General features: G+C 45.0%; 1 protein-coding gene across 3 annotated transcripts in view; it reads left to right on the plus strand.

Moving 5' to 3' along the window:
• The window catches only part of LOC139273141 (serine/threonine-protein kinase VRK1-like), a 208704-nt gene that overhangs the window by 129127 nt on the left and 66868 nt on the right, over positions 1-12709 (plus strand). The window lies entirely within an intron of this gene.

The raw sequence follows: 12709 nt of genomic DNA on the forward strand, positions 1-12709 counted from the left end.
GGGAACATTCTTCCTGCATCTAACCTGTCCAATCCTGTCAGAATTTTATATGTTTCTATGAGATCCCCTCTCATTCATCTAAATTCCATTGAATATAAGCCTAATCGATCCAGTCTTTCTTCATATGAAAGTCCTGTCATCTCGGGAATCAGTCTGGTGAACCTTTGCTGCACTCCCTCAATAGCAAGAATATCCTTCCTCGGATTAGAAGACCAAAACTGTACACAATATTCAAGGTGTGGCCTCACCAAGGCGCTGTACAACTGTAGTAAGACTTCCCTGCTCCTATACTCAAATCCTCTTGCTATGAAGGTCAACATGCCATTTGCCTTCTTCACCGCCTGCTGTATCTGTATGCCAACTTTCAATGACTGATGTACCATGACACCCAGGTCTTGTTGCACCTTCCCTTTTACTAATCTGTCACCATTCAGATAATAATCTGCCTTTCAGTTTTTACCACCAAAGTGGAAAACCTCACAGTTATCTACATTATACCTCATCTGCCATGTATTTGCCCACTCACCTAACCTGTCCAAGTCACCTTGCAGCCTCTTAGCATCCTCCTCACAGCTCACATAGAAACCTAGAAACATAGAAAATAGGTGCAGGAGTAGGCCATTCGGCCTTTCGAGCCTGCACCACCATTCAATAAGATCAGGGGTGAATACCTCAGTACCCCTTTCCTGCTTTCTCTCCATATCCCTTGATCCCTTTAGCCGTAAGGGCCATATCTAACTCCCTCTTGAATATATCCAATAAACTGGCATCAACAACTCTCTGCGGTAGAGAATTCCATAGGTTAACAACTCTCTGAGTGAAGAAGTTTCTCCTCATTTCAGTCCTAAATGGCTTACCCCTTATCCTTAGACTGTGTCCCCTGGTTCTGAACTTCCACAACATCGGGAACATTCTTCCTGCATCCAACCTGTTCAGTCCCATCAGAATTTTCTATGTTTCTATGAGATCCCCTCTCATCCTTCTAAACTCCAGTGAATACAGGCCCAGTCGATCCAGTCTCTCCTCACATGACAGTCCTGCCATCCCGGGAATCAGTCTGGTGAACCTTCGCTGCAATCCCTCAATAGCAAGAATGTCCTTCCTCAGATTAGGAGACCAAAACTGTCCACAATATTCCAGGTGTGGCCTCACCAAGGCCCTGTACAACTGCAGTAAGACCTCCCTGCTCCTATACTCAAATCCCCTAGCTATGAAGGCCAACATACCATTTGCCTTCTTCACCGTAACTACATGCCAACTTTCAATGACTGATGTACCATGACACCCAGGTCTCGTTGCACCTTCCCTTTTACTAATCTGTCACCATTCAGATAATAATCTGCCTTTCAGTTTTTACCACCAAAGTGGATAACCTCACAGTTATCTACATTATACCTCATCTGCCATGTATTTGCCCACTCACCTAACCTGTCCAAGTCACCTTGCAGCCTCTTAGCATCCTCCTCACAGCTCACATAGAAACCTAGAAACATAGAAAATAGGTGCAGGAGTAGGCCATTCGGCCCTTTGAGCCTGCACCACCATTCAATAAGATCAGGGGTGAATACCTCAGTACCCCTTTCCTGCTTTCTCTCCATATCCCTTGATCCCTTTAGCCGTAAGGGCCATATCTAACTCCCTCTTGAATATATCCAATAAACTGGCATCAACAACTCTCTGCGGTAGAGAATTCCATAGGTTAACAACTCTCTGAGTGAAGAAGTTTCTCCTCATCTCAGTCCTAAATGGCTTACCCCTTATCCTTAGACTGTGTCCCCTGGTTCTGAACTTCCACAACATCGGGAACATTCTTCCTGCATCTAACCTGTTCAGTCCCATCAGAATTTTCTATGTTTCTATGAGATCCCCTCTCATCCTTCTAAACTCCAGTGAATACAGGCCCAGTCGATCCAGTCTCTCCTCACATGACAGTCCTGCCATCCCGGGAATCAGTCTGGTGAACCTTCGCTGCACTCCCTCAATAGCAAGAATGTCCTTCCTCAGATTAGGAGACCAAAACTGTACACAATATTCCAGGTGTGGCCTCACCAAGGCCTTGTACAACTGCAGTAAGACCTCCCTGCTCCTATACTCAAAACCCCTAGCTATGAAGACCAACATACCATTTGCCTTCTTCACCGTAACTACATGCCAACTTTCAATGACTGATGTACCATGACACCCAGGTCTCGTTGCACCTTCCCTTTTCTAATCAGCCGCCATTCAGATAATATCTGCCTTCGTGTTTTTGCCACCAAAGTGGATAACCTCACATTTATCCACATTATACTGCATCTGCCATGCATTTGCCCACTCACCTAACCTGTCCAAGTCACCCTGCAGCCTGCACCCGACAGCTCACACTGTCACCCTGCTTAGTGTCATCTGCAAACTTGGAGATATTACATTCAATTACTTCGTCTAAATCGTTAATGTATATTGTAAATAGCTGGGGTCCCAGCACTGAACCTTGCGGTACCCCACTAGTCACTGCCTGCCATTCTGAAAAGAACCTGTTCATTCCTACTCTTTGCTTCCTGTCTGCCAACCAGTTCTCTATCCATGTAAGTACATTACCCCCAATACGATGTGCTTTAATTTTTCACACTAATCTCTTGTTTGGGACCTTGTCAAAAGCCTTTTGAAAGTCTAAATACACCACATCCCCTGGCTCCCCCTTGTCCACTCTACTAGTTACATCCTCAAAAAATTCTAGAAGATTTGTCAAGCATGATTTCCTCTTCATAAATCCATTCTGACTTGGACCGATCTTGTCACTGCTTTCCAAATGTGCTGCTATTACATCTTTAATAATTGATTCCAACATTTTCCCCATCACCGATATCAGGCTGACCGGTCTATAATTCCAGGTTTTCTCTCTCCCTCCTTTTTTAAAAAGTGGTGTTACATTAGCTGCCCTCCAGTCCATAGGAACTGATCCAGAATCTATAGAATGTTGGAAAATGACCACCAATGCATGCACTATTTCCAGGGCCACTTCCTTAAGTACTCTGGGATGTAGACTATCAGGCCCTGGGGCTTTATCGGCCTTCAATCCCATCAATTTCCCGAACACAATTTGCTGACTAATAAGGATTTCCTTTAGTTCCTCCTTCTCGCTAGACCCTCGGTCCCCTCGTATTTCCAGAAAGATATTTGTGTTTTCCTTAGTGAAGGCAGAACCAATGTATTTGTTCAATTGGTCTGCCATTTCTTTGTTCCCCATTATAAATTCACCTGATTCTGACTGCAAGAGACCTACATTCGTCTTCACTAATCTTTTTCTCTCCACATATCTGTTGACGCTTTTACAGTCAGTTTTTATGTTCCCTGCAAGCTTACTCTCATATTCTATTTCCCACCACCTAATTAAATGCTTTGTCCTCCTCTGCTGAATTGTAAATTTCTCCCAGTCCTCAGGTTTGCTGCTTTTTCTGGCCAATTTATATGCCTCTTCCTTGGATTTAACACTATCCCTAATTTTCCTTGTAGCTACGGTTGAGCCACCTTCCCCGTTTTATTTTTACGCCAGACAAGGATGTACAATAGTTGAAGTTCATCCATGTGATCTTTAAATGTCTGCCATTGCCTATCCATCGTCAACCCTTTAAGGATTATTCGCCAGTCTATCCTAGCCAATTCACATCTCATACCATCGAAGTTACCTTTCTTTAAGTTCAGGACCCTAATCTCTGAATTAACTGTGTCACTCTCCATCTTAATGAAGAATTCTACCATATTATGGTCACTCTTCCCCAAGGGGCCTCGCACAACAAGATTGCTAATTAATCCTCTCTCATTACACAACACCCAGTCTAGGATGGCCTGCTCTCTTGTTGGTTCCTCGACATATTGGTCGAGAAAACCATCCCTTATACAATCCAGGAAATTCTCCTCCACCATATTGCTACCAGTTTGTTTGGCCCAATTTTTATGCAGATTAAAGTTACTCATGATAACTGCTGTACCTTTATTGCATGCATCCCTAATTTCCTCATTTGGTGCCATCCCCAACCTCACTATGCTCCTTTTTTTTTTGGAGCAACTTGATTTTTCTGGAGTATCTTAAAAATCCCCATTTTGCACATTTAATTTGCGCCAGTGTAAGTGAGTTAGTTAGGATTTTTTTTTGCTTCGTTTTTTTTTTCAAACAATGGCGTTACCAGCCGTTTCGGGCCATTTAAGCCAGTTTGGATAACTAATAGTTGCTCCAAACTAACTTAGGCCAGCGTATGTGGCCACTTGTTGCTGCACAGGAAACCCTTGCAGAGAGTTAAGAAATCAGCGCAGGTAGCCAAAGATGGCGGGAGGAAGGGAAGTACAGAGGAACTTGCAAAGCACTAACCTTTACAACAACTAATACAGATCTTGTAGTGTAACTTGCATAATTTACACATTCCACTCTATAAAGCTTCATAAAATGTGCACTTTTTAATATCATTTATATCAGAAGACCAAGGGTTTCATAAAATAATTTATGAATCAAATATTTTGCTTGCAGGGCTATGAACGATGATCACTTGTGCAAGGTACCTGAGGGTGCCCATGCAGTTACTCCCCAATAAGGCACCCGTGGGTGTTGATGGAATGTTCCCAACAGGGTATCTGCGGGCATCCATGCAGTTGTTCACTAAGAATTGGTGGGATTGTTAAAAAATTGACCTAAGTCATGATTACTACCAAAACAAAAGATACCAGATATATGCTGGTACTGAGAGACCATACCTAAGGAAAGTTTTCTCTGGTCATTCTCACCTCTTAACAGCCAGTTGCATTGTGCCATTGACAGAGACTTTTTCTAAATCATTTAAAGAAACTTTCCTCCTTTTCCCCCCCCCCACCCCAGATCAAAACTCTTCCCCCCCCGACCCGCCACCCCCGATTAAAACTTTTCCCACCCCCCCGCCCCGATCAAAAGTCTCCCAGCACCAACCTGTTTCTTGTAGTCCTCAGCGCAGGAAGGCAGCGGCCGGCCTGTGCAGCAGGCCACTCGGCCAGGGATAGGGGCGGCGAACATCGGGTCGTCCCTTCGACCAGGGATAGGGACGGCGAGCATCGGGTCCGGCTCACAGCCTGCGGGACGGCTGGGAAGGCAAGGAGCTACTGTGCATGTGCGCAAACTCCACTGCGCATGCGCGCAGCTGCTGGCAGTGTTTTCGGGCTGTAGCTCTGCCCCCCACTCCACGAGAAACGCCGTCCCAGGACCCGGGACACACAGCAGAGCAGCTAGACTCATTAGTAAGTTTTTTGGCGCCGTTTTAAGCGCACAATATCGGCGCATCTCGGGAGAGTGCACCGGAAAAAGGGGTTAGGGAAATTTGGGCCCTTAGTGGAGACCATAAGTAGAAGTGGGAGGTTTCCCTCAGAGAAATGGATGGGGAGGTGGCCAATATAATAAGTTTCGTAGAGAATTTGGCAAGTAACAGTATTTACAAAGGATTGCAAATGAGTTTTCTGTCTTAATCAATGAGTGGGATATTAATGTAAGGACTAAACATAGAAACATAGAAAACATGGAAAATACATGCAGAAGCAGGCCATTCGGCCCATCAAGCCTGCACCACCATTCAATATGATCATGGCTGATCATGCAACTTCAGTACCCCACTCCTGCCTTCTCTCCATACTCCCTGATCCCTTTAGCCGTAAGGGCCATATCTAACTCCCTTTTGAATATATCCAGCGAACTGGACTCAACAACTTTTTGTGGTAGAGAATTCCACAGATTCACAATTCTCTGGGTGAAAAAGTTTTTCCTCATCTCGATCCTATATGGCTTACCCCTTATCCTTAGACTGTAACCTTTGGTTCTGGACTTCCCCTACATCGGGAACATTCTTCCTGCATCTAACCTGTCCAATCCCGTCAGAATTTTATACGCTTCTATGAGATCCTCTCTCATTCTTCTAAATTCCAGTGAATATAAGCCCAGTTGATCCAGTCTTTCTTCATATGTCAGTCCCGCCATCCTGGGAATCAGTCTGGTGAACCTTTGCTGCACTCCCTCAATAACAAGAATGTCCTTCTTCAGATTAGGAGATCAAAACTGCACACAATGCTCAAGGTATGGTCTCACCAAGGCCCTGTACAACTGCAGTAAGTCCTCCCTGCTCCTATACTCAAATCCCCTCGCTATGAAGGCCAACATGCCATTTGCTTTCTTTACAGCCTGCTGTACATGCATGCCTACTTTCAATGACTGATGTACCATGACACCCAGGTCTCGTTGCACCTCCTCTTTTACTAATCTGTCACCATTCAGATTTTAATCTGCCTTCCTGTTTTTGCCACCAAAGTGGATAATCTCACATTTGTCCACATTACATTGCATCTGCCATGTATTTGCCCACTCACCTAACTTGTCCAAGTCACCCTGCAGCCTCTTAGCATCCTCCTCACAGCTCACACTGCCACCCAGCTTAATGTCATCTGCAAACTTGGAGATATTACATTCAATTCCTTCGTCTAAATCATTAATATATATTGTAAATAGCTGGGGTCCCAGTACTGAACCTTGCGGTACCCCACTAGTCGCTGCCAGCCATTCTGAAAAGAACCCATTTATTCCCACTCTTTGCTTCCTGTCTGCCAACCAGTTCTCTATCCATATCAATACATTACCCCCAATCCCATGTGCCTTAATTTTGCACACTAATCTCTTGCGTGGGACCTTGTCAAAAGCCTTTTGAAAGTCCAAATACACCACATCCACTGGTTCTCTCTTATCCACTCTACTAGTTACATCCTCAAAAAATTCTGGAAGATTTGTCAAGCATGATTTCCCTTTCATAACTTTATGCTGACTTGGACCGATCCCGTCACTGCTTTCCGAATGCGCTGCTATTCCATCTTTAATAATTGATTCCAGCACTTTCCCCACCACCGATTTCAAGCTAACCGGTCGATAATTCCCTGTTTTCATTCTCCCTCCTTTTTTAAAAAGTGGGGTTACATTAGCTACCCTCCAATCTATAGGAACTGATCCAGAGTCCTTGGAATGTTGGAAAATGACCACCAATGCATCTACTATTTCTAGGGCCAGTTCCTTAAGTACTCTGGGATGCAGACTATCAGGCCCTGGGTATTTCTCGGCCTTCAATCCCAATTTCCCTAACACCATTTCCTGACTAATAAGAATTTCCCTCAGTTCCCTCAGCTCCTCCTTCTCGCTAGACCCTTGGTCCCCTAGTCTTTTCGGGAAGTTATTTGTGTCTTCCTTAGTGAAGACAGAACCAAAGTATTTGTTCAATTGATCTGCCATTTCCTTATTCCCCATTATGAATTCACCTGGTTCTGACTGCAAGGGACTTACATTAGTCTTTACCAATCTTTTTCTCTTCACATATCTATAGAAGCTTTTGAAGTCAGTTTTTATATTCCCTGCAAGATTACTCTCATACTCTATTTTCCCCCTCCTAATTAAACCCTTTGTCCTCCTCTGCTGAATTGTAAATTTCTCCCAGTCCTCAGGTTTGCTGCTTTTTCTGGCCAATTTATATGCCTCTTCCTTGGATTTAACACTAACCCTAATTTCCCTTGTTAGCCACGGTTGAGCCACCTTTCCCATTTTATTTTTACGCTAGACAGGGATGTACAATTGTTGTAGTTCATCCATGTGATCTTTAAATGTCTGCCATTGCCTATCTACTGTCAACCCTTTAAGTATCATTCGCCAGTCTATCCTAGCCAATTCACATCTCATACCATCGAAGTTACCTTTCTTTAAATTCAGGACCCTCGTCTCTGAATTAACTGTGTCACTCTCCATCTTAATGAAGAATTCTACCATATTATAGTCACTCTTCCCCAAGGGGCCTTGCACGACAAGATTGATAATTAATCCTCTCTCATTACTCAAGACCCAGTCTAGGATCCACAGTATTGCTACCAGTTTGGTTAGCCCAATCTATATGTAGATTATAGTCACCCATGATAACTGCTGTACCTTTATTGCACACATCTCTAATTTCCTGTTTGATGCCAGCCCCAACCTCACTACTACTGTTTGGTGATCTGTACACAACTCCCACTAATGTTTTCTGCCCTTTGGTGTTTCGCAGCTCTACCCATATAGAATCCACATCATCCAAGCTAATGTCCTTCCTTACTATTGCATTAATCTCCTCTTTAACCAGTAACGCCAACCCACCTCTGTTTCCTTTCTGTCTATCCTTCCTGAATGTTGAATACCCCTGGATGTTGAGTTCCCAGCCTTAGTTACCCTGGAGCCATGTCTCTGTAATCCTAATTACATCATATCTGTTAACAGTTATCTGCGCAGTTAATTCTCCACCTTATTACGAATGCTCTTCACATTAAGACTCAGAGCCTTTAGGCTTGTTTTTTTTAGCACACTATCCTTTTAGAATTATGTTGTAATTGGCCCTTTTTGATTTTTGCTCTTGATTTCTCTGCCCTCCACTCTTACTTTTCTCCTTCCTACTTTTTACTTCTGCCCCCTTTTTACATCCCTCTGCCTCCTTTTTACATCCCTCTGCCTCCCCGCATAGATTCCCATTCCCCCGCTATATTAATTTAAACCCTCCCCAACAGCACTAGCAAACACTCCGCCTAGGACATCGGTTCCGGTGCAGACTGTCCAGTTTGTACTGGTCCCACCTCTCCCAGAACCAGTTCCAATGTCCCAGGAAATTGAATCCCTCCCCCCTGCACCATTCCTCAAGCTACGTATTCATCTGAACTATATCCTGCAATTACTACTCTGACTAGCACGTGGCACTGGTAGCAATCCTGAGATAACTACTTTTGAGGTCCTACTTTTTAATTTAGCTCCTAGCTCCCTAAATTCAGCTTGTAGGACCTCATCCCGTTTTTTGCATATATCGTTGGTACCTGTATGCACCACCACAGGTGGCTGTTCACCCTCCCCCTCCAGAATGCCCTGCAGCTGCTCCGAGACATCCTTGACCTTTGCACCAGGGAGGCAACATACCATCTTGGAGTCTCGTTTGCGGTCGCAGAAACGCCTATCTGTTCCCCTTACAATAGAATGCCCTATCATTATAGCTTTCCCACTCTTTTTCCTGTTCTCCTGTGCAGCAGTGTCACCCCTGGTGCCATGAACTTGGTTGCTGCTGCCTTCCCCTGATGAGCCACCTCCCTCAACAGTATTCAAAACTGTATTATCAGTTTTGGAGGGAGGGTGACCGCAGGGGACCCCTGCACTACCTTCCTTCCCTTGCTCTTCCTGATGGTCACCCATTCCCTATCTGCTTGTGTAACCTTTACCTGCGGTGTGACCAGCTCACTAAACGTGCTATCCACGACATCATCAGCATCGCGGATGCTCCAGAGTGAATCCATGCGCAGCTCTAGTGCCGCAATGCGGTCTGACAGGAGCTGCAGCTGGACACACTTCCCGTACACACCAGTGTCCCTGACTTCCCACACAGCACAGGAGGAGCATGACATGACTGTGGGCTCTCCCGCCATGGCTTAACCCTTAGATTAACTAAATTTGGCAACAATGCCAAAGGTTTCCTACTGATAAGAAAAGAAAAAGAAAAAGAAAAAATACTCACCAATCAACCAGCCAATCACTTACCCGTTTGGCTGTGATGTCACACTTCAATTTCATTTTACTTCTATTTTGACTTTTGTCCCTGCACTAGCTAGCTGCTCCCGACTGCTGCTCCTCCGACTGCCCCTGGCCTTTTTTCGGCCTCGAGCCTCCCGCTCCCGTTGGCTGCTCCCGACTGCTGCTCCTCCGACTGCTGCTGGCCCTTTATAGACTATTAACATTCATCTGTAATTCCTTTCTCTGCTATTTTAGACATGGTGTTAACCCATTTATTTTAAATTTACAGTTGTATAGCACTTTAACATAGTGAAACATCTCAAAGCTTCAGAAAATAATAGAACAGCTGGAAATTTGGGGGAGAAGATCAAAATGTTAGGTTTTGAAAAAGCTTTTTTAGGTGCTTGTGCCGTATGGATTTGGCCCCTTGCTCAAAAAGGGTGGACAGTACTCCCCCTTTGGAAAACATGTTTAATGTTCCAAGAACAATCTGTTGTATTTAATGGATACTTCACCAACTTTAAAGAGGATGTTTTACTGTTGATATAATTTTAAAAATCACCAATTAAAAAGAATTCTAATTAACTTGGAAATTATTTTCAATGTTTTTCTATAATTTCTATATTTAAAAAATGTTTTAAATTGTGCATTGTGATGATATGGAGGGAAGGAACTGAATGTATACATCCGCAAATACATTCTCTCACTACTCTTATTTATCCTCTGACTCCCATTTATTCATTTACTCATTCCCATTTATTCATTCACTCACTCGTTTATTCACTCACTCCCATTATTCACTCTAGGAAACTGTCCCGAATGTATTCCAAGAACTCATCCTCCAGACTACCGTTACCATTTGAACCTATTGGACCTGTCCAACAGGTTTTGTTCAGAACTCTATCCCTGTGCATTTCAGCAGTGTGGCTGGTGATTATTAAACATTCTCATCAATGTTCTTGTGACTTTGGGGCCCAGAAGAACCGAGAGCCCAGAGGCAGCACAGGCCAGCCCACACTGCATATGTGTACGCACTAGGTCCATGCAGCAGAGCAGGTCTCCAGTCGTCCTGGTTAATCCTTGCCACTGGATAAAGGCCTAGCTCTGTCAAGCTCGTGTGGTGGCTGATGTGCAACGGTCACCACACATTAAAAAAATCCACGCACAGGTATCTTCCACCCCTTCCGTTGGAGTTCAGAACTGGAACATCGGGTCCTTCATTGAAACATCTGTGAACTCGCGGAAGTAAGTCATCCTCGTTTGAGAGACCGCCTATGATGATGACCAATTTGATTTGTCCAGTCTATATGAAGATTAAAGTCCCCCCTGATTATTGCAATACCTTTATTACAAGCTCCTACCATTTCTTGATTAATATTCTGTCCAAAGGTATGGCTACTGTTAGGGGGCCTATATACTACTTTTACCAGTGTTTTCTGCCCCTTGTTATTCCTTATCTCCACCCATACCAATTCTACTTCCTGATCTTCTGAGCCAAGATCCTTTGGGGCCAAAATTTAGCTCCCCAAAAAGGCCACTTACTGCCGGAAAGTGGCGGCCAAGCGGTGGAGTCGAGTGGCCGCCGACTTCTGGTCCAATGGCTGCCGGCAGCCAAATTCAGCTCGGGGATTTTTCTGGCGGTCCCCAATTCTGCCCCAGCGTGATCAAGGCACGCTGCGCCGTTCTCCCGCACCTCCAGCCAAATTCAGCTGTAAAGATCCTCGATCCACTGCGAGGTGCCCCGACAGCTTTTTCTGTGTGTAGGACTTGGCTGCCAGGCGGCCATTAAAGGTGAGGGCCCACTGCCCTGGCTGCCATTTTACTTTTTTTGCCGGCCGACTTCCAGGTCGGCTGGACGTTTATGCCCCTGAGTTTGGCAGGGCCGCCAACAGGCAGCCTGGCACCCCTCTTCGGTACCAGGCTGCTGGCCCAGCTGAAACCGTCCCTGGTGGCCCAGTGGATCGAACCTAAATCGCTGCTTCTCTCAGGTGTAATGCTGTAATCACCGTTCCGCTTTCACTTCCGCCCCTCTAGAGTACTTACTGCCCCACTTCCGCCCCCATTATGACCGACTTCCGGTCCGCTTCAAAAAAAGCGACAAAGAGCTGAACTTCGCGAAAGAGGCCACATCATCCGATGCGGCGGAGAAATCACTTTAAAAGCGGAAGGCGTGACCCATTTCAGGCGGGGTTGAATTTCAGCCCCTTTCTCTCTACTGTCCTTATGTCACCCTTTATTATCAGGGCTTACCCACCCCCCCCTTTACCATTTTGCCTGTTTTTTCAAGGCGTCAAGTACCCTGGAATATTTAGTTCCCAACCTTGGTCACCTTGCAACACGTTTCTGTAATGGCTATTAGATCAAACCCCTTTATCTCTATTTGTGCCACTAGTTCGTCTATCTTATTATGAATGCTCCGAGTATTCACATAAAGAGCCTTTAATTGAATTTTTTTGCCATTATTCCCTGCTTTGACCTTATTCTCAGCTAAACTATCTGTCCCTTCCTGTCACACTCTGCTTATTGTACCCAAATCGCTACACTGCTCTGTTGCATTGACCTTTCTCTTTATGTATCTAAATTTCCCCTCACCTGACTCCCTACCCCCACTATTTAGTTTAAAACCCTATTTACAGCCCTAGTTAGTCGATTCGTCAAGAAGCTGGTCCCAGCGGAACAGCTCCCTCTTTCCCCAGTACTGGTGCCAGTGCCCATGAATTGAAACCCCTTCCTCCCACGCCACGCATTTAACTCCCTGATCTGCTTGACCCAATGCCAATTTGCATGTGGCTCAGGTAGTAATCAAGAAATTATTACCCTTGAGGTTCTGCTTATTAATTTAGACCTTAACTCCTCAAACTCCCTCAGCAGAACCTCATTCTTGGTTCTACCTATGTCATTGGTTCCTACATGGACCACAACAACTGGATCCTCCCTTCCCACTCCCAAGTTCTTCTCCAGCCGCGAGGAGATATCCTTAACCCTGGCATCTGGCAGGCAACACAACCTCCGAAATCCCTGTCGCGGCTGCAGAGAACAGGATCTATCCCCTGACTATACTGTCCCCTATTACTACCACATTCCTTCCTTCTCCCTCCACTTGGATGGCCCACTCCTTTATGCTCCACTCCATTCCCGCTCCTTTATGCTCCGCACTCTCATTTCTTCACT

Source organism: Pristiophorus japonicus, chromosome 9, assembly GCF_044704955.1.
Source record: "Pristiophorus japonicus isolate sPriJap1 chromosome 9, sPriJap1.hap1, whole genome shotgun sequence".
In the NCBI taxonomy this organism is placed as follows: domain Eukaryota; kingdom Metazoa; phylum Chordata; class Chondrichthyes; family Pristiophoridae; genus Pristiophorus; species Pristiophorus japonicus.